Source organism: Dromaius novaehollandiae, chromosome 7, assembly GCF_036370855.1.
Source record: "Dromaius novaehollandiae isolate bDroNov1 chromosome 7, bDroNov1.hap1, whole genome shotgun sequence".
Lineage (NCBI taxonomy): Eukaryota > Metazoa > Chordata > Aves > Casuariiformes > Dromaiidae > Dromaius > Dromaius novaehollandiae.
In genome coordinates this window covers 8569519-8589913 of record NC_088104.1, presented here as the reverse complement: position 1 = coordinate 8589913, position 20395 = coordinate 8569519, and the positions used below count along the sequence as shown (strand labels likewise).

The 20395-nt window shown below is 38.7% G+C and overlaps 1 protein-coding gene across 4 annotated transcripts in view; it reads left to right on the top strand.

Annotated features, from left to right (window-relative positions):
• MGAT5 (alpha-1,6-mannosylglycoprotein 6-beta-N-acetylglucosaminyltransferase) overlaps nt 1-20395 on the top strand; it is a 136426-nt gene that overhangs the window by 15029 nt on the left and 101002 nt on the right. Inside the window, exon 1 of one of the 4 annotated variants that reach the window (XM_064514627.1) lies at nt 1817-1838. The exons of the other annotated variants lie outside the window; for them this stretch is intronic. The gene's annotated coding sequence lies outside the window, so the exon portion shown is untranslated. Of the gene's footprint in view, nt 1-1816; nt 1839-20395 lie in introns of those variants that run through there. 4 annotated transcript variants of the gene reach the window in all.

The following is a 20395-nucleotide window of genomic DNA, read 5'->3' as shown; positions in this document are numbered from 1 at the left end:
TTTAAATTGATTTGAAGAGATGGAGAAGGACAGAATTATTTAAACAGAGTAAGTTCAGAAAGCTGTTGGGGGCAGGAGAAGAAAAGAACCTTCTGTCATTCAGACTGAAAAATATAAGCTTAAATCCATGGCAAGGCAAATACATTCATTTTATGGTTATATAAGACTATTCAAAGCAGGTCATCAGGATTGAGAAAAAACATGCCTTCATTTCCTAGGTGCTTTTTTTTTTTTTTTTTAATACACCAAATAAGGTTTTTCCTCCTCCCCTTCCCACACTAGAAGGAATGCTTTCCTCTAGGGACAAAGATAGGATGAAGCTAAATATATCACTTGTCCAGTTTATTCTCCATCATGTTGCTTCAGTGGTAATCACTTGTTTTAGATTTGCTTTCAGAAATTCTGCCTGATATATGGTTATGTACATAATGAATATATACAAACCCATAGCAATTTTAAATTCATTCTTGTTCTTTGGTTTTAGTTTACAAAGTGCTATAAAAATTAAAGGGATTTTGTAAGCTTTAGTCTGTGCAGTTGCAGAAAATCTCATTTCTTTATCTGCATGAGGAGGAGACAGAACAGCTTAAGACTCTGCATGAGAATTGGGGCTCTCTTGTTTTCTAGCTTAAAATATGTAGGACGGTGAAATTTCTTTTCTTTCGAAGTATTAGTATTTCAGGGAAGGAAGGTAAGTTGGTGGTAGTTTTTGAAGGCCACAATCTTCATGTGTAGTTTTTTTGTGTGTTTTTATGGCTTTGTTCTTATTTTATAACCCCGCCTGCTCAGGTGCCAGCTAGTAGCATCTAAAGAAGGCCAGGCTGAGGAAGGAGGAGAGGAATTGTATGCCCCTGAAAGAGAAGGAGATCTGGGAGATAACAGCCAGAGAGATCTTAAGTAGAAAGAGAATGGCTTCTGTAGCAGCTCTTAGAACTGAGAGGTACAAAGAAAAGTGCACATAGATATCAAAAAATGCAGACATCAGAAACTTAGTTATTTCTGAAGGTCTCTTTTGTACTATGTTTTGGGTAATTGGAGAAAGGACCAAAAGGTAAATTGTGTTCAAACTGTAGCTGTTTCTTGCATAGTTTTGACTCTGGTCAAAATTGGCATGATCTATTGCCAGCAGTGGGAGTTGTGTCCAAAAAATGCAGCTTGCAACCTCTAATGATTGAGATAATTTGCATTGACTTTCATTCAACAGTTAAATCCTGTTAATCCAGGTTCTACTTCAGCCTGCATTTAAATTCTTTACAGGAGTTGACAGTAAAATTTGTCCATTCATATTGAAAAACTCATGTTGGCAAATAAACAGGTAGTTATTATAGTACATGTCAGATGAACATCTACTTAAGCTTCATGCAGAGCTGTTGATCAAGTACTTGATAGTAAGGTATAATGTCAGTATGCTGGACCAGAAGGGGACAACAGAATGATGATAGAAAAGATTTTTGCGATCTTGGAGGGGGCAGGATAATTACAGTCTGAACTATTCTAATTAAAATAGCCAGACTAGCTTTGTAGTTTAAACAGCAAATAACTGCTTGTCTGACTTGTTTTGACTGAGATGTCTTGGGAGCACTTATTCAGGCTAATTCCATGGGCAGATGCAAGGAAGCTATGCCTTCTGGTCGGAGAGAATATAGTAGCAACTTCTGCTGGCACAGATGGATCCAGAGGAGATCACAGCTTCCTGGCCTCAGCCTATTATACTTAGAACACGTGATTCGGTGATTCATTTCTGTGTGATTTATGAAACCACATAACGACTTTCCCCTTCACTCTCTTCGCTATTTTGTCTTCACTGTAATAGCTCCTGATACTGAAAATGGCTGCTGGTAAGCATATGAGCATACTGCTCCCTCCCTCCCCCTCAGTTATTATTCCTTGTGGTCAGAAAGGGATTAAGAAGTTCTCTCTTCTTACACTTTGCTCTCACTATGTTATTGGGATGTGAGAACAAGAGATAGGAAATTCTGAAGGAGTTACAAGCGCTAATGGCTGTTTAATGTTAGCTATGTTGTAGGTTATTGGGGAGTGACAGGAAAGGGAGAAAAATGGATGAAAGCACAGACTAACTGGAATTTAGGAAGGTTGGGTCCCTCCATAGTCAATACAGAGGATAAGGCTTATTTAAGCTGTTGCTTTGAATCACTCTGTAAAAGGGAAAGAAAGGCTATGGTAAACAACTCTTCCCTACCAGAAGATAGAGCTTCTCCTTTTCATTTGTGCTAGCTCTGATATGAATCTTACCCATCTGATAGACAACCTGGAACATCAAGCAAGCAGAAAGCTAATGTAAGAAACGTTTCTATTGTTTTAATGATCTGAACCCAGCTCATTGAGGGATCTGTTGGTTTGGCCCATCTAGTAGAAAGGATGGAGTGAGAGTGAGGGGCTTGCAAGGGACGAGAAGTGCGGGGTGAGACGAGCCTGCTCCCCAGCTGTGAGCTGTTGGCTTGGCCCAGCTCAGCTCTCCACTAGAACTGGACCCTCTTGCACAATAGACCTCCAAGGGCCCCCGGCTGCTTTTCATCAGCTGTGGAGGGAGGAAATGAGCCACAACTTCCCCTTGCTGCTGTGGTGGCAACAGTGGCTGCTGTTGACGTTTGTGAACGCTATCCTTTCCTTCCCCTTCTTTCACTCCGTGTAATCTTGATTTCCTTTCAAAAGAAGGGTGGTCTTGGTAAACCTTTATACCTTATTAGATATAAAGTCAGTAACTCTAAATGGCGAAGGACTTCTGTGGCAAAAAAGGTAACTTCTCAATTGTTTCAGTAAAGTTGCTGCAATCTGCAATACTGATGCTCCTGAATTGTTCTGTAAACAAATACTTCAGAAGTAAAGAGTATCTAATATTTTAGTTGTGAGGCTATTCTTAAAAAGAATGCATAAGTTATTTGGCAGTCTGCTGAATGAGACTGACACTGTTACAGGTGTGGCTGGGCAGAGTACAGTGCCAGGCCTATTGAAACTTCCTTTCATTTGTATCACATCTGGGTCCTTTGCATTTTGGCATGCAGTCAGAAACTGATTTAGTCCTTTAGAGGAATTAAGCATTGCACTCAGACATCGAAACTCAAAAGACTGTGTCCAGTGTATAGTGTGGAAATTAATCTAAAGGAAAGAAAATTAATGACCTGCTGTGGAGCCATCCATCAGGATATCACTCAGCAGGTGTGAAATTAACTTGCTTGACTGTGGATTAAGTTTAACGGCATGATGTAAAACTACAGAAACTGTTTCTGTTATTACTAGGGTGCAGGCTTTTTTTTTTTTTTTTTTTTTTTTTTTAATTCCAGCTTAATAAACTGCTTACGCCATACAGTGTATATTCCTGTGGTCATTTAACAGCATGAGTCTGGATTATGTTCCCTAAGAAGATCAGGTATTACTGTATCAGTAAAAATTGTTAAAGGCAGGCCATAGAAATGAAGTTTTAATTTCTATAATTACGGTGTGCCAGATGGTGGATGTATACTTGTTTCCAGCATAAGTACTTCAGCTCAAATATAAGCAGTTGTGATCTTTATTTACAATTCATCAGATTCTAACCTAGGTGGTTCCAAATCCTGTTGTTATGGAACATTATCATGAGCTTAAAGGAAATATGTAGAAGAAACCCCTGCTAGTGTTTTAGTTACCAAAAAAAGCCTTTGTTTCAGATCTTAGTTTTGAGGATAGCAACAAACATGTATCTTAACTACCTACTAACTTTATTTTGGAACTTATGTACTTAAAGCATTTGGTAAATCGCAGTTAATTTTCGTGACAGAAAACACTCTACTTCCTAGAGAAGTGGATACCTAGTGCAGTTCCCTTACAGAAGGTCCCATCCAGCAGAACATCTCTGCTGCTGCTGATCCATTTTTAAATGTTGGTTTTGAAAGAAAAGTACTACAAAGATGCAAAATATGTTACGAATTTGAGATGGGGAGTGAGGAGGATGAAGGGAATATATTTCCCAATTTGAATGTAAAGATCTTGATATTCCACCAATTCTTATCTTGCTCTGTGCCTTCCTTTTTTCATAAAGCATTTATCACCGTTGTGAAAGCTCCCTTTGATTTCTCAATTCTTAGTGGATTTTTTGCTGACCATGCCTTGGAACATATTCCTCTAAAAAGGACAAAGATGACTGAGCATTTTAGAACTCTTGATGTGTTTGCCCTTGGCAGAAAATAAAGATACATGTGGGTTTTTCTTGTCTTCCCCCCTCCTCCTCTTTCAGTTCTATACCTGTAGTTCCAAGAGTCAAGAAAGCTGCATATTTGTGATTAGAAAGAAGACTTAGTTATGACTTGTATAGTATCTTTCTTTGAAGCACGGTTGGTACACATCCATTAATATATCTTCAGGGTAAAATGTCCACAGCGTGTTGGCACATACTTGATTAAATGGGCTGTATAAGTTGGCTTGTTTGACCTCTTATTGGAGAACATTTGTACTTTATAAGAAAAATATCTTTTTGTTCAAATATTGTCAATCAGAAACCATGTAGAGTAGCGAGGGTCTAATTAATGCTTCATAGTTAGGACAACAAAATTCTGTGGGTTCTGTGTCAAAAGTAATTCTGACATTAAGGCTAGTAACAAGGTTTTGATTCATAACAAATAAGATAAAATTACTGAAGAAATACTAGGGTTGTTCTAGTGTTATCCCACTCAACTGTTGTCACTGGCAGTGTTTTCCTCTGGGATAAGCCCATATGTAGTAGCTCCAGGATAACAGGAAAGAAATACAGTTTTCTGGACTGCTGTTCTGGAACTTAAATGAAGAGGTCTGTGAAAAGTCCTTTTGGAGAGCACTTATTTAGGTTAACTTGACAAGTGAAATTTTGGAAAAGGTTTCTTCTTTCTTTGAAGAGAAGCATCAATCCTCATAACCATTTCAAAATGAGGAGTTAAGCACATCATGGAGTCGTAGAGCTTAGTAACACTATTAGCATTAACAGTCCAGGTTGAGCTTTTAACAGTGAATAAAGGTTAGATGATTACTAGAGCAGTTATATTTCAGCTGGAACTTCGGGCTGCTTTCTTTTCCTGCTTTAGAAACTGAACATTTTGAAATGCTGGTCTGAAAAACTTGCTTTTAAGGCTTAGATTGTAACATAAAGCTGTTGCAACCAAATTTATATGGAAATCAACCTTGGAATAACATGCTCAATTGCCTGCCTGCGCTTTGGGCAGATTACTGACTTTATTTAATCTTACTGCTGCCTTTCTCTTGTTGATGGCTTTTATAGTTGCCTGAGCTTTTATGATTAATTTGCTGCCAGGAGGAGGTGGGGAGAGGAGGAATCAGTTTAACTATTTCTATGGAACTTCTCCTTTTAGTTTATTAGGACAAGAGGAAGGTAAAGCAGGAGTTGTCTTTACAGCTGCAGCAGCAAGAAAGTTGATTGGTTTAGCTGGCTTGAGAAAACTTTCCATCAGTCCATCTTGCTAGGAAGAAGTCGTCTCATGTCTGCTTTCCTTGACAGGCTGTGTGAGTGGGGTCTATTGCAGCCCTTCACTGTGCCTTGCCTTCAAGCTGAGATGAGCTGTATTTGCCATTTGCTTTGTCCCTGCTGCGAGGGAGCATGGAGCCATTATGTGTTACCTTGTTTTTTTCTCTTGTGTTTGGAGGTCTTTCTTTTTTTGTATACATATAAAGAGAACTTGGTGGATTTTCTGTGTTTCCTGCTGCAGAAATATGCAGAATTAGTTTGTCTGCCTGCTCAGAGTTAACTAAAGCAGTGTACTGTTATACCCCTGTGAATATGGACTTCTGACAAGATTTCTGCATTTGTGTCGATCCGGTTGGGCTGAGGACTGCTGCTGAACTTTGCAGACCTGGTCCATCGCAAGCAAGCTGATCCAATGGAGGAAGAAAACAGAATAAAACCAAACAAAAAGCCTGATTATTCAATGTGACTTGTGCAGTAAATCTTGACCCAAACAAGGGAAGAGGGACTGCTCCTTTGGTGGCACCCTGGGTTTACACAGCATTTGTTAATGTTCCAGTTTCTGCTGACAAACACCATTTAGTTTCTGCTGGGCTCAGCACGTAAGCAAAGTAAGTTGCTGGTTAAATCATTGTGTGTTGGGTTTCTGTGTGCGGAGTGAAGGTTTTGTTTGGCTTTTCTCATGGTATTCTCTGTATTTTTTCAAACCAGAGTCAATAAATGTCCCAAAGGAACTGCCAGTCTGTAGATCTCTGATATTGTAACTCAGTCAGGGATAGACAGAAACTTGTTATATAACAAGCAAGAAATGATGTTATTTAATAAAAGAGATTAATGCTGAATGGCAAAAAGTTGGAGCATTGTTTAATTACTTAGCAGTCAAACTGCTTATTTTGCCCTCCAGTTCATTATGTGTTAAGTAAGTTTATGCCATTGATTCATATAGTTCGTTACAGCTCATAAATGTCACTGTAAAATTACACTATATAAAATAAGTGTTACTGTGTCTTGCTGTCAGTGGTTATACAGTTGGTTTAGTTTTGGTGACAAGTTTGTAGATAAAGTGGGAATTTTATAGTGGAAGATGTCATAGGACATGGATAGTGTGCTGCTTCTCATTATGGAAAGAGACAGTCTGTATCTAAAGGCTATAGCTGACACTTTTCTGGTCCTTGCCTGGCTTTGTCAGCAGTGTCAGTCAGTGTACTGTGCTGAGTTTAAAAGCAATAAATACGATGGTAAAAATTGTGATTAAGTCCATGCCACCACTTCTGGGAATGCACTACCACTGAGACGCCTTCATTCAGTTTTTGTATTCTTTTAGTAAATTACACAGTCGCTCAAGGAGATTTGGAGCATAACAGCATAAGATGAAGTGGCCCCTTCTTTATAGTGCAGCTGACAACTTGCAGAAGCGAATTATTATAATTTGCTCAAAAATTTTACCTGGAGGTACTGTAGTCTGCATCTTGGAGGACTGTTACCATTGTGAAAAATAATCTATGTTATAGTATAGTATAGAAAGTGATTGCATCAATAGTGTAATGAAAGGTCTCAATGCTTTACAATAGCAGATTAGTATTAAAGAGTTAATGTGTCAGTTGGTAAGTGGCACTTGAAGATTTTGTACAGTGTGTATGTTGCTGGTAAATTCCAGTAAAGCTGAAGAGGTGAAGTCTCTGAGGCTTAGGCTTCCTGCTGATTTATTTTAACAGATCTAGGGTCCAAATCTCTAAGTATAAAGTAGCGCAAGCTCTAGTCCTGACAGTCTTACAGATATCAGTGATTTTCTCAGTATGACTCTGCATCAATGGATTTCAAAGATTTAGGGATATTACGTACTATTTATTTTATGTATGGGAAACAAGGTACAACTCATTCAAGCTATGCAACAGGCCATTGGCAGAGTCAAAATAGAGAATACATCTCTCAGGTTCCAGAGTGCAGTTTAGCTGCAAGATGACACATGTGCAGAATTAAAATGGGAACGGCTTCTTTGGTTTTACTGGGATTGATGTGGTAGAGTACGTCAATCTGCTAGAAATTAGAGTGAGGCACAGAAACTGATTAAGAAAGAAGTTGTGTTGTTAGATTGCAGTGTTAGAAGTACTGCTGCTTGATCCCGGATCATTTTATAGAAACCCTTAAGCAGTCTGGTACATATCTCTTGTTTGTTTGTTTGCCTGGGGTGCCTTTAGAGACGTGCACCTTAAGCGACTGAAGGTGAACTTTTTAAAAGTCTTGTTAAGACCGTAACATTAAACTGAAATGTCACTTTTGGTTAGTCTCTGTTCAGGCACAGACCTCTTTTGCTTTTAATAATTTATGTGGAAACTGTATAAAAGATTTAAAATGTGACAGCTCTGAAATAAGAAGATCGATGTTACTCCAGTGTGATCTGATTTGAGTTCTGAACTAATTTCTCTTAGTGGTTGGTATAGGACTTTCTGAGGTGCTGTGCTTAGACTTTTGGAGATTAGTGGCTGATACTTTTAGGTTACCCATTAATCCTTTTCAGGAATAGGATTTTCATCTGAAAACTGACAAGATCTTCAAGTTCTTCCTGTTTCATTTTACAATGACAATTGGAAGTTGCACAGAAAATGTGAAGAATTGGTTGCTTATTTCAAAGTGTCTCACGCTGCCTTCTAGATAAGGATTCTCTGTGTTCCAAAAAATGGTATTTTTCTTTAATATTTAAGGAAAATCTTCCATTAAAGTTACTCCGGAGGAGTAATCATATGAAAATACTTCAAGCCATTCCTCCTTTTTTTCTTCCTATGTTGCCTCGTGAGTGGCTGTTTGCAAGGCAGCCAGACTGCAGATAAACTAATAAATGCAAATTCACGCTGTTACGTTTGCTTAGTGAAAAATTAAATTCTGTATGTGACACTGCCTTCCAGATGTTTTCTCCATGCGAGCAGTAGCTTTAATCTGCTCATAACCTATGGCAGAGAGAATCTTGTTCTTTAATGCCATGCTTAGTGTTGGGTTGTCATCTGCTTTGTGGGTAAGCATATGAAACGCTTTGTCACCTACTTCTACTGATTAATTGCAGAATGCTTACCAGTCTTACATATGTGGTTGCCTTTGTGAATTTTTTTTATTAAATGAAGTGTGAAAAGCAGAAAACTCAAGGCCATTATAGCTTTAATGTTAATGTTACATGCAGGATTATAGTAGCTGTTCTGTTCCCTTTTTGTTGTACATCTCTCAATGATGAAGCCAGAATATTCGAGTTAGGAGGAGGTAGGAGCCATGGTCGTTAAGTGAAAAAGGACTGTTTAGTCAGACCTAAGATTGTGAGCATGTCTTTTAGGACTGATTACAGATGAGGTTTTCCCCGTGAGCTACTTCTGAGCTTGCATTCTGCAGTGGTGGCAGCTCTTTTTGACTGTGTCCTCCTCCTTTCCACCTGCCTCAGGGTGCTAAACAATAATTAAAGTATACTAAGCACCTAATACTGTTTTTTTCCATATAAGCAATAGTTATAAAATAATCTTCTATCTCAAATTGATGACTTAAATTAAATCATGGAGGGCTTTTGCTGCATGTTTGGCTTGCTAATATGAATGGGATTTGTCTTTTTTCATGAACAGGCAGATACTGGACTGAGCTTGATTTAGTTAACTTCTCTCTCCCCCTGGTTTTATTGCCTTCAGAAGAGCCTTTGCAGTATATGCTTTGTATACTGAAACCTTCTTTATTGCTGCTGCACAGAGGACTCCCAAGATGGTTTGGTGAGGTCTTCATTTCACTGCTAATGGGGGCTGAAGTGAAAGGGGAGTAGGAGGATGACACATTTGTATGGGTGACATCGTGCCTCGTGTGACACTTCTGCATCCTGGCAGACACGGTTAGAATCAGGCTCTTGTCTCCTGGTAGCAGCAGGAGGAAAGACTGCTGTTCTGTGGGCACTTAGTGGTGAAAGAGGGCAACTAACTCTCAAGAGGTCCTCCTGCACAAGTCAAGACAACTTCTGCAACTCTTTTTTTTCCCTCCGCACCAACTCTTGAGAGCTATTTATGGTGCTTTCAGGGAAGAAGCTGATTTAGCTACCACTTGTCGAGCAGCTGTTGGGGTATATAGAACATTCCCTAATTCTCACTGAAGCTGTTTCCCAGGCATCCTACTGCTTTACCTCAGCTTCTCTTTTGTGTCTGTCTGTCTGTCTCCCACCCCACCAGGTTTGTCTGAGTTAATAGTATTTGTCTATTCTGACTTCTGGAAATACTTTGGAACATTGAAATAGGGAACTGATGAGAATCTAGTGTTCAAAATAGAGATGTAATCAGCTTGTATTGTGTTGCCATACTTCTGAGCAACAGCTACAGGAGGATCTCTGCAGACTTGGGAATGTAACGCTACTTCCCCTCCCACCACCATTAGGATTAAAAGTTGTGTAGTAACAGTTGTCTTCCTTCATTTCTACCTCCTATGTTCTTCCTCTTCTTTCCTATCTACTTACTGGATATCACCTGTGCCTTTTATTTGCTTCTCAATATAAACATAAGTAATACCACATATCTGCAGGACTTGATTAATTTATGAAAGATTTCTAAATCTGAGAAAACTGAAGCTGTAGAGATTTTGCAAATCTGTTTAATTATCTATGTGCAGCTGGTCCTCTCTGTGCATTTATGCAATATTCGCTTCAGCTTTCCCTTCTTTACTGATCTGATTTGGATATAGTGGCAGTATCCTTTCTTGTTTGCCTGGAAGAAAAATATGCTGCCTAGATACCCAAATCACCTGGATTCTTCCCTCCCCCCCCCCAGTCACAGAACTCAAGATTGTAAGGCATGAAAGGAGCTTGTTTGTGGGAATGGTTCTGACCTGATTTATATGTGGACACGTGGGATTAAGCACATCCATTACACAAGGGGAAACTTCTCCTATCTGTTTTAAGATCTGCTAGCCAAGTTTTTCTCATTTCCAGCGTGTTCCTGAAAAGTGCATAGTTGTACAGATGGTTTGGTGGGGGGAGACAGAAACATTTTAAAGCAGAATTTTGATGTCTGATTCACAAGGCAACACAGGAAAAACAGAATCTTTCTCTATGAGGAAGAAGGTACCTGAAAGAAGTCGGTGGAAAGATTCCTGCTTAAAAGGAATGTGAAAGAAAGCAACAGAATATAGTGCATCTAAGCTTAAATATGTGAGTGGACCAAATTTCTCTTTAATTGCGTAGGGTGAAAGTAGATGCTTTTCCAGAGGTTGCTTAATGATACTGTACAATATATTGTAGGACTGTCTGAGACAGAGCTGAAGAGGTTTTGGAGTAACTTTCATGAAATTTCATGATGAAATGCCTAAATGCATTATGGAAAGCTGTTGAGTGGAGTGTCTATAACTATCCTTTCTCTCATACTTGGGGTACTGTTCTTTAGAAGCAAATTCAGAAGGTTTGTTTTGTTTACTTGGCCAAATGCAGCTAAGATTTGTGGCCAAGCTACATTTACTCTGTAGGCAATTGACACTTGGAAAAATTCATGGTCATTGGGGGATGCTTGTTGCTTGCCAAAAGAAAAAAATGTTTGTAAAATTGTTCTGTAGCATAAGTTCCAGAACAAGTGGCTTCTTCTAGTAAGTGATTGCAAGAGTTGTATTCTTGGTTCCAAAAATTATTTATTTGTATGGGTTGTTAGCAAAGGCCAACTCTTTGTAAGGCTGAGAGGCTTGAATGAGTGAAAGTGAAGTGTGAAACTTCTTGATTTATTTTTTAAATAGGGACTTTAAAAGTCCCTACAATAGGCCAGTTTGGTCCCTCTGAATGGGCCTCCGATGTATATATGTATATATTCTCACATGGGTTTGTGTTGACTGCTGCTGGAGTTACTGAGAGTCTGGTTACATAGAGATTAAAATTAATGCTGTTCTTCAGTCTTTACAGTTCTGTTGAAAAAAGTATTTCACTTACAGTAAATCAAGGGTTCTGAGATAGGCAAATACATAGGCATAAAGTAGTAACAATGTGATTCCTCAGTAAGTGTGAGCAGCCTTAAAAAACCTAGTGTCTTTGAAAAGTCTTTCACAGTTAACAAATAGGAATTTTTCTTAAAGCTGTAAATTGTCTTCAAACCTTGGGTCATTTTATGCTTAATATCTCATATTGTAGTACGTTTAAGTACCATCTCAACGTTAAGAATAGTATTATTTTTTCAGACATGAAGCCATGCTAACATGAGCGTTAACCAAATAGCTTCCAATTGCTTCCAAAGTGCTCGGATAACTGTTGTGGATACATAGCTGGAGATTCCAACTACTGACTGTTCTCTTCTCTTCTACATAGCTTAGGTCTCCTGCACACTGGATAGAGATTTCTTTGCCTTGTGTGCAGGGATAAGATGGTAAAACTTAATTCCTTCCATCATTATGTAATTTGATGTTTTCTAAGGAGACATGGAAAGGGTTTTTGTTTGTTTGTTTGTTTGTTTTTTCCTGGCACAGATAAATACAGCTATCCCAATATTTTCAGAACTGGGTGAAAGACACAGGTGAGGAAGATGATTGTTTTGGGGTTGGAGTGGAAGACCAAGTCAAGACAGGAAATAAGGACATCTGATTTAGATGATGCTTGGTAATTTCTTTAGGGCGCTTTAAAAAGCCATGCTTGAGCTGTTTACCAAGACTTACCTGACAGGCTCTGGTAGTTATGTATCTTTCTTTTTGGGGATAAATAGATTAAATGAACTGTAAACAGTTAGAAAGGACCATAAACTGTGTGAAACCTCTTTTCAATAAAGAATGCCTAACATTTGGACAACTGCAGATTTGTCTGAAGCTTAGGCATTCTCTCCTGGAAGTCTTGTTGCATACAGATCATGCTATCTTTGTAGCTAAGCCTCACTCAAAGAAAATTGGCAGTGATCCTCACCTTGTACACCCTCAAGCAGCACAGCTTTTGCCGACTGACAGGATCAGTCTGTGGGCTGAGCTTACTCCCTGGCTAAGTCCCCAGACCCACTTGCACGTACCTGTCCCAGGTACCTCCGTATTTCTGCTGTCACGAGTGCCACTGCCATTCCACCTGAACTGGTTGTGTCCAGACCCTGAACAAGTCCAGGAGAGCTTACTAGGTTAAGGCTGTAATGAACCTCAAGTGAGATGCCAGTGAGCGTCACTGCTGGATGCACCTCGCTGCTTGGGCATCGTTACGCCAGAGTACTAGAGCAAGCAGTCCTTCCTAATCCCTCTGAACAAGATGTAGTGTTTTTAACATAAATTTGCTCTAGAATCCTTTTTGTCTTATTCCACGTTCTGTTAAGCTAGAAGGTAAGTGACGTTAAAGAGACTGTTTCATTGCTGTGTTCAGTGCAGGTGCTGAACCCTGTCAGATCTGCTAGGTAGGGACTGATGTTGCACAGGGTGGAGGAGGGTTCAGTCTAATACGAGAAAGCACAGGGTTTGGTATTGAGACAGGGCATGTTCGAAGGTCCAGACAGAAAACCACTGAAAGCCTCACAGTTACCCAACCAACAGTGCTGATTCATAGGTGACAGTAACAAATGACAGCAGCAGTTTGAATGGGGCCTCGACTGGTCTGACTCTGCAGAGTCCACCGCTGCAATTAGATCTGTTCCGAGTACAATGCAAAGGCATAACCATGAAAATGCTGACCAACAAGCTGCTGTACTGAAATGGAGGAATTATGCCAACAGTAGATCTGCTGTGCTTATAGTTTTTGTCAAACTTAGTTTTGGCAACTAATATTGATACAGTCAGGTGTTAAGGAGGGTGGGAGAGAAAAGTGAGTAGGGCAGTCCAGGCTATTTCCGCTGTTTAAAAACTACTGTAAGCAGCATTAGTGCACTAACTGTTTTTTGTGTATTATACATACATATCAGCACATCGAAGTCTGAGTTCTGTCACAAGTCTTGTAGTATTTATGTGACTTGTTTGAGGATTTTAACTCCTGAAATAAATGATTTGATCTCATTCAAATATAAACAAAATCTTTGCAGCAGTGGACAAAAACGTGATCTACATCTAAAATCAGAACACAGATAAAAATCCCCATTATGTTTTAATATCAAAATCTTAAAGTAGATGTAATGAATGTGTGTTGTGTGGGATTTATGTAATAGTTCTTACATGGCTCTGTAGTATCAGTAGATTATGACAATTAAGTGTTTAAAAGGGGCAGGGGGAGAAGGCCCAACTGTCCTTGATCCACAGGTGATCTTGCTTAAGTAAGTTACCACTTAACAGGTGTAGGGAAACAAGCAGTTTGTTTGTTATGAGAAGCAGCTTTCTTCATATTTAGCCACATGGGTGAGCATTAAAGAAGTTGGAAGGAGTTCTCTCTCTCTCTTTTTTTTTTTTTTTTTTTTTTAATAAGACTGGAAAGAAAAAATTTAAACATTCACCCAGTCACTTTGCAAGTATGTAATAGTGGGTGTCCTAACCGGACATGGCACTAGGAGTTAAAGGATGAAGGAGACATCAGGCATAATTCTGAAACCATAAACGTAGAGAGAGCGCTACTGCTGTTGAGTCATTACTTTTCAACTACTGCAAGGAAGTACATTGCTAATGAGCTTGTATAAAATGAGCTTGAAGAGCGTTCAGTGGTGGGAATTTCTTCTCAAGTGCTATCAGTGTAGATCACTCGATGTATTGTGTTTTTATTTTTCTAAATGAAACTTATTTTCACTATTTAACCAAGAAAGATACAGGAATGCGTGAACAGAGATGATTTCTATAGCAGTCCTTATTTTCTCAGTATTTTAAACAAATGCGGTTTTTAAAGTTGGGAAGCATCATTAAGCCAGACTTCTAAATGATGGAAATTATTCCTTTTTAAATTTTTAAAAAAATCATGTTTTTAAACAATGTAATGTAATTGTTTTCCTTAGACAAGCTTCTAGCTGTATAGGACTGAGTCTGTTACTTGAACCAGATACATACATACATACATACACATATATATATATATAGAGAGAGAGAGAGATGTTTTTTTTCTGTCCTGATATACCCAGCTTTGATAATTCTCTATTTGAGATCAAATGGCTTATAATTCTATTTTGATCCTACAGTAGCTGAACACTGGAAAAAGAACAGATATTTAATTTTTCATGCTACAGAAATCAACTGTACATACATAATTCTTTGTACGTAATTAAACAATAAATCTGAGTATCTTTGAAATAATATTTTGCACTTTTGGGTAGCTTTCTGCTTTTGTTTTATATTCTTTGATAGAATACACAGAAGAAAATGAGAATAACTTTTTTTATTCCTGAGATATAGGTAGCCATTCTACTAATTTCCCAAACCAAGAAGACTAAGATTAGCCTGCTGTGGTCACAGAACGTTTTGGTTGGAGGTTGAAGAAACGCGCCCGCGAGGTCCTTTACTTTAACCTGTAAGACTTGTGACTGCCTTAATAGGACTGATAGCAGTAAGGGGTAGTAGTATTTCAGGATTACTTATGAACAGTTTGTTTCTAATTAATACTCTTGGCACATAGATGAGAATTTGTATCAAAACAGTGTGGGTAGCACTTTATCCCATTAAAGTAATTGGGAGCTCTTGCATTTTCTTCAAAGTGAAAATAGCCTCCTCACCTAGCATAACTACTTAGTCAAGCCATCTTGCTGCTTCTCATTCTTTGGCTTTTCTAAAGAAATTTAATTACTGTACAGTTGCTCTTGGGAGTCATTTCATAATGCTTCCAGCCCTCAGAAGTGGACCTGTCTGAGAACTTACCAAGAGAAGGAAACATTTCCCTACTGCCATTGTAGCAAATCTGCTTCTGCTTGCAAAGGGTAAAACCTTTTTTCAAAAAGGTCGTCTTATCTTTTTCTTACCTTGCCTGTGACCTGTATTTGTCAGACCCCTTGGGGCTGGCATTGTGTTATTGAGGGTAGCATCAGCTGTGCAATGCTAATGAGGTTCAAGGGACCAGCAGCCTGTGCCTGCTGCAACCCCTGCAGAATCTTTGTCAGTCTTGTCGTGCTTTCAAGAAGGCCACGTTTCTCTTCAGTGTCAGCTGTAGAAATAGCAACAAATTCTCCTGTGGGGGCAACTAATTAGCATTTTGGTTAAGGTGTCGTGTTTATAATACATACTTGATTGATTTCAGTAAGAGTCTGCAGAATTTAGCGATGCAGGGACACTGTTAGCTCTTCAGGTTTGAGTGACTGATCCAGGCTAACTTTTTTGCTGACCTAACTGGTGTCAGAAATTTGTACGCTCTTTAGTGTCCTTAGTGTAGTGTCCTTAAAGTATGCTGCAGTGCTAGCTGCCACATATGGGTTAAATGAGCCCTGTCCTGAAAGGTCAGTCTCTCCTACCCATAAGCTGTGTTTTTACTCCATCTGTTTATATGGATGTTCTGAAAATGATGACAAGATAGAGTTTACTTTATACATACACTTTTTCTTGGAGTAGATGGTCCTTGAACTGATCAAGCTTTGGTGGATACCAAAATTAAGTAGCTTTAGACCACCTTCTCAAAAGAGAAGGGACGCAAAATGACTTCCCTTGACTTTCATTGCACGTGTACTTTTTTGTACTCAAATTCTTCATTCATTTGGGATGTTGATCTATGTTAGAACAAGTCTTGCTTTCATTGTTTGTGTGTGTATGTAAATACATGCATAAAAGTTTTTCTATACCTATAATTATTAAATTCAGGTAGAAAACTGATGCAATATAAAAATAGCAGTAAACCAGTATTTCTTACAATGAGGATGAATTTATGATCTTGTTGAGCTTTACATATTCCTAACTTCATAAGGGACGTACACCTTAGTTTTCCAATATTTAAGGAAATCGTGAGAAGTAGATGAAATGAAGTCTTCAGGTCACAGCTCTCATAACTAAAGAAAAGTTTTCTTCCTCTTCCTTGTGAGTTCTTGAGTTGCATCAGTAATTTGGGTTTGTTTGTTTTTTTTTCTTTTTCTAATGGTAGCAAGTGATAATATACCAAATGCTAAAGAAATTCTCAGTTTCTTTTCTATTTTTTGCCTTTAATACATTAAGGAGGACTGAACCAATAAAATGCAATGGTAGCGCTGCAAAACTCAGACGTTGCTCGTACTCTTTTATAAACTATTGTTAGTATTCCTGACTCCACATGTGAGCCCTAGGTCCAGGCTTGTGGTTTAAACTATAAACAGGGATGAGGTACTCTTATACAAGAGTAAATGTGCACAGATGGAGATGATCAGAAGTGACTTAATGTGTAGGCATTTTTAGAGGTGCTAAAAGCCCACAATACCAAGCTGACACTGATGAGAACTACGGGTGCAAAGTATGCTCAGACATATCCTTGAAATCTGATTTTTAAAAGGTGTTTAAACACCTACAGGGACAGTCAAGACTGTCCCATTAAGTTGGCAGTTGCATGTCAGGGTGTGTTCATAAATCCCTTTAGATGCTTTTTTGCATCTTTGTGCTGAGGTTTGTTTAAAATTCTTGACTTATAGCAACTGCCAAAGCAGAGCCAAATTAAAGGGTTTTTTTGTTTTGTGTTTTTTTTCTTTTTAGGGCTTGCCTTGTAGTTCTTAATTAAAAGAAATCCTAATACTGTGGGTTGAAGGAAAGAAACAAGAAACTTTTGAGGACAGTACTTTAAATAAAATGAGGGATTTTTGTGGGATTCTTTAACCTATTTGAATTATTAAAATTCAGGAAAGGCACTTCCTCTGCTTTAAAAGTTCTTGAAAATAAATCAAAACCAAATTAATAAATTTTAAAAGCATCCTTAATTACACCTTTTTGTGAGACAAGTATTCTTTGTAATTTAGAAGAAAAATGCTATAAGCTGTTGGCAAGTTTTGAGCATTTTTATTGACAGTCACCTGGCATGACTGTCTAACAAAAACACTAATTTTTCTTTGTGTTACTTCCATTTAAGGCACGCTTCTGAGGTAAAGAAAAATGTTGGCAGAGATTGAGTTTGTTCTTGTTCCTCCATAGTCATAGAGATTAAATGTGGGTAGTAACACAGCTTTTCTTATTTAATAATAAAAACTATAAATGAATCTTTTGCACTTATATTCTTATATATAATTCCTATGTTGCACAGTATACTTCCATTAAGGTAATGAATCAAACCTCATGTATGTGAGGCCATTTTCATCTCCATTCTGAATCCTTTCTAACCACAGTTCCAGCCACTCCTTCCATACTTTGAATGTGAAGACGTGAAAAAAACAAAACAAAACAAAACAAAAAAAAGCAAAAAAACGCCCAAAACACGACTGAGTCTTGCAGAGTTTCAGCATACTTTCTATGGGGTATGGCCATTTTCAGCCTGCCACGTAATGTAATCCCTCTAAAAGGTGCCACTCCGCTACCCCCCTCAGCCTCTGCTGAAAACTCTCCTTTGCTGTGATGTCTGCAGAAAAACATGAGGCTGGAGTGCCCGTGGCGCTCAGCAGCACTACCTGGGAGCGTTTGTTTCCTCATGTTTCAAACTGTCCAGCCTGTCCACTACTTCTGTCTTTTTCTTGCTGCTTGGGACAAGACTTGAGATTGTCCTCTGTATGGTCATACAATGCGAGTCAAAATCTCCTAGTTCACATCAAGGTTTTACCGTAAAGCAAATACTAGATTGGAGGAGTAAGGGTTTACTCGAAAAATACCATGTGTGCAATATGACATGCTCACTTGTGTCCTCAGTGAGATCCAGCCATTTCTCGGATAGTACATAATCCCCCCCGCCCCCCGGCTATACTATATTGTATGCCCTGATATATTAAGGTATCTATAGTTTAATGTTCCAGACACACACACAGACATGAGAATTGCAACTTAACTTTGAAAAATATGGTCAGAGTTGTGGATTTTTTTTCTGAGTTGGGACTTGCTGTTTTTTGTTCTAGGTACTGGTATGTTCTCTAGTAGCATTTGAGCAGGTATACAGACAGCTACAGGTAGCACTAGCACCAGGATGGGATGACCTGGCTTTATTTATTTATTTATTTATTGACCTGATTATTAACTTTTAAGGCTAAATTTACCCCTCATGCTGGCAAGTTTTGAGATTTGAAATATAATAATAAAAGAAAGTTTAGTACTTAGCTCTTCCTACTTCTTGTATACCAGTCTTTTTTAGAAATATGCATCCACAGTTTTGTCCTGGGTCCTTTCATTTCATACATTGATCGAAAGTACTTAGTACTCAGGTACTTAGCCTTTTGCAACACTCCTTCCTCCAGCCATCTTAATGGGATGTTTAGGTCGGGTGCAGGTGAGTGGATTATCTGTTTTCACTTGAACTTGTAACCAGACATATGTTCTTACAAATTTTATTAGTTTTTTTTAAATTCTCTTCTTGTTTGAAGCGGTCCATTAGATTAAGCAATCTGAAGCCTATGTGTTGCTGTTTTTCTACTTTGGCTCAATTAGTATGTATGGTTCCCCCCCCCCCCCCCCCAGTCTGATTTGCTTCTCTTGGAAAATGGCACAACAGGCATTTAAGTTAATCATCCTCCCAAAAACAATATTCTGGAATTTTCTTGCCACATTGAAATGGAAAAATTTCAGTGGAGGAGGCATAAATATTTTTTAAACTAAATTGAATTCTGCAGATGCCTTTTTTGGTGATTACATAATGTTAAATTTCAAGATGAATTCTTGTCAGGATTCTTGAAAAAAAATTGTGGGACATTTTGGCCACATTCTTTTTTTGAAAGGGGAAACCTGTCTGTGGCTGCTTTTGTGCTGGGAAACGGGTTCGTTGGATTTGGCTGTAGTGCGGGGTGGTTTAATGGTTTTGGTTACAGTTTTCTCAGGCTTGGTTGGTTTGCATTTTTAAACTCCCCGATGTTTGTTTGCACTGTCACTTCAGTTTTGCTCATGAAACTTTTTGGGCATTTATCCTTCCCTGCTGCTAATGTTAGATCATTGTTATTCTTAAGTCCTCTCTTGCCCTTCCTGCTCCTCCTTCGCTTTCCTCGTCCCCTGAAAGACTGACAGGCCAACTGAAGTGGGAGGGGTGGGAATGCCTGTCCACCAGGGTATTCTTTCATTAGCAAATAGTCTTAAAGGTGGCTTGCCTCTGTGTTTTTGTAAAACACATTTTACAAAAATAAGTTCTGTACAGTGCTTTAAATGTCTATACATTTATGTGCAAACTGTTTGTGCTCATGCCAAAGTCGTGCACGTTGTCAAAAATGTAATGTTTTTCTCCCTGCAAATTGATTAAAAGGCTGCTTGCTGTTGGAGTGTTGACGGTTGCCTCAGAGATGGCTGGCCTTCAGTGGCGAATGAAATGCCTTTGCTGAAGCTTTACATCTAGCGTTATGTTCAAATGCTAAATAATGAGAGTTGCCACTTGTTTCTTTTTTTAAAAGACTGGCACTGTGTCAGATTTTGTCCTTTGTTTTGAGATAAAGGTTTTAAAAAAGCAATAATTCTATGAAGAAAATATGAGGGTTTTTTCCTGTTTTAACTGAAAATATCAAAGGACTTGGCAGTAATATGATGGAAACAAAGTGTATTTAATAGTATAAGATAATTTAAGCAGTACTATATATATTAGGTACATAGATGAAATTGGTAGGAGGAGATTTTCAGGGCAACAGGAACAAATGTTCCTACCAACCGTGTGTGTAGTGTTTGCCTTTAATGGCTTCCATGCATGCCCGAAGCGGGTGAGGAGGGCGGCCAGGCACTGGGGCATTTCCCTCTTGTAAGGCCTGGCAGGGAGCAGAGCCTGCGAGAGTATGGGCATGTGATGGGCGGGGGGGGAAAGCAGGTGATAAACTATTCTTTGAAGACAGTATTATCTGAAGGTTCATGAAATGAAGGATATGATGAAATGAAGGACCCCACCGCACCATAAAACTTTCGAGCTGGAAGGGATTTTTGCAGTTTTTCTCCCTCCCTGGCCATGGAACCAGGTTATCTGAGTGGAGTTTCAAGGGGATTTTTGTGGCCTACGGTGTTTTTTTGCTATTTAAATCTAATGGAAACAGTCTGTCTGCTAGGACT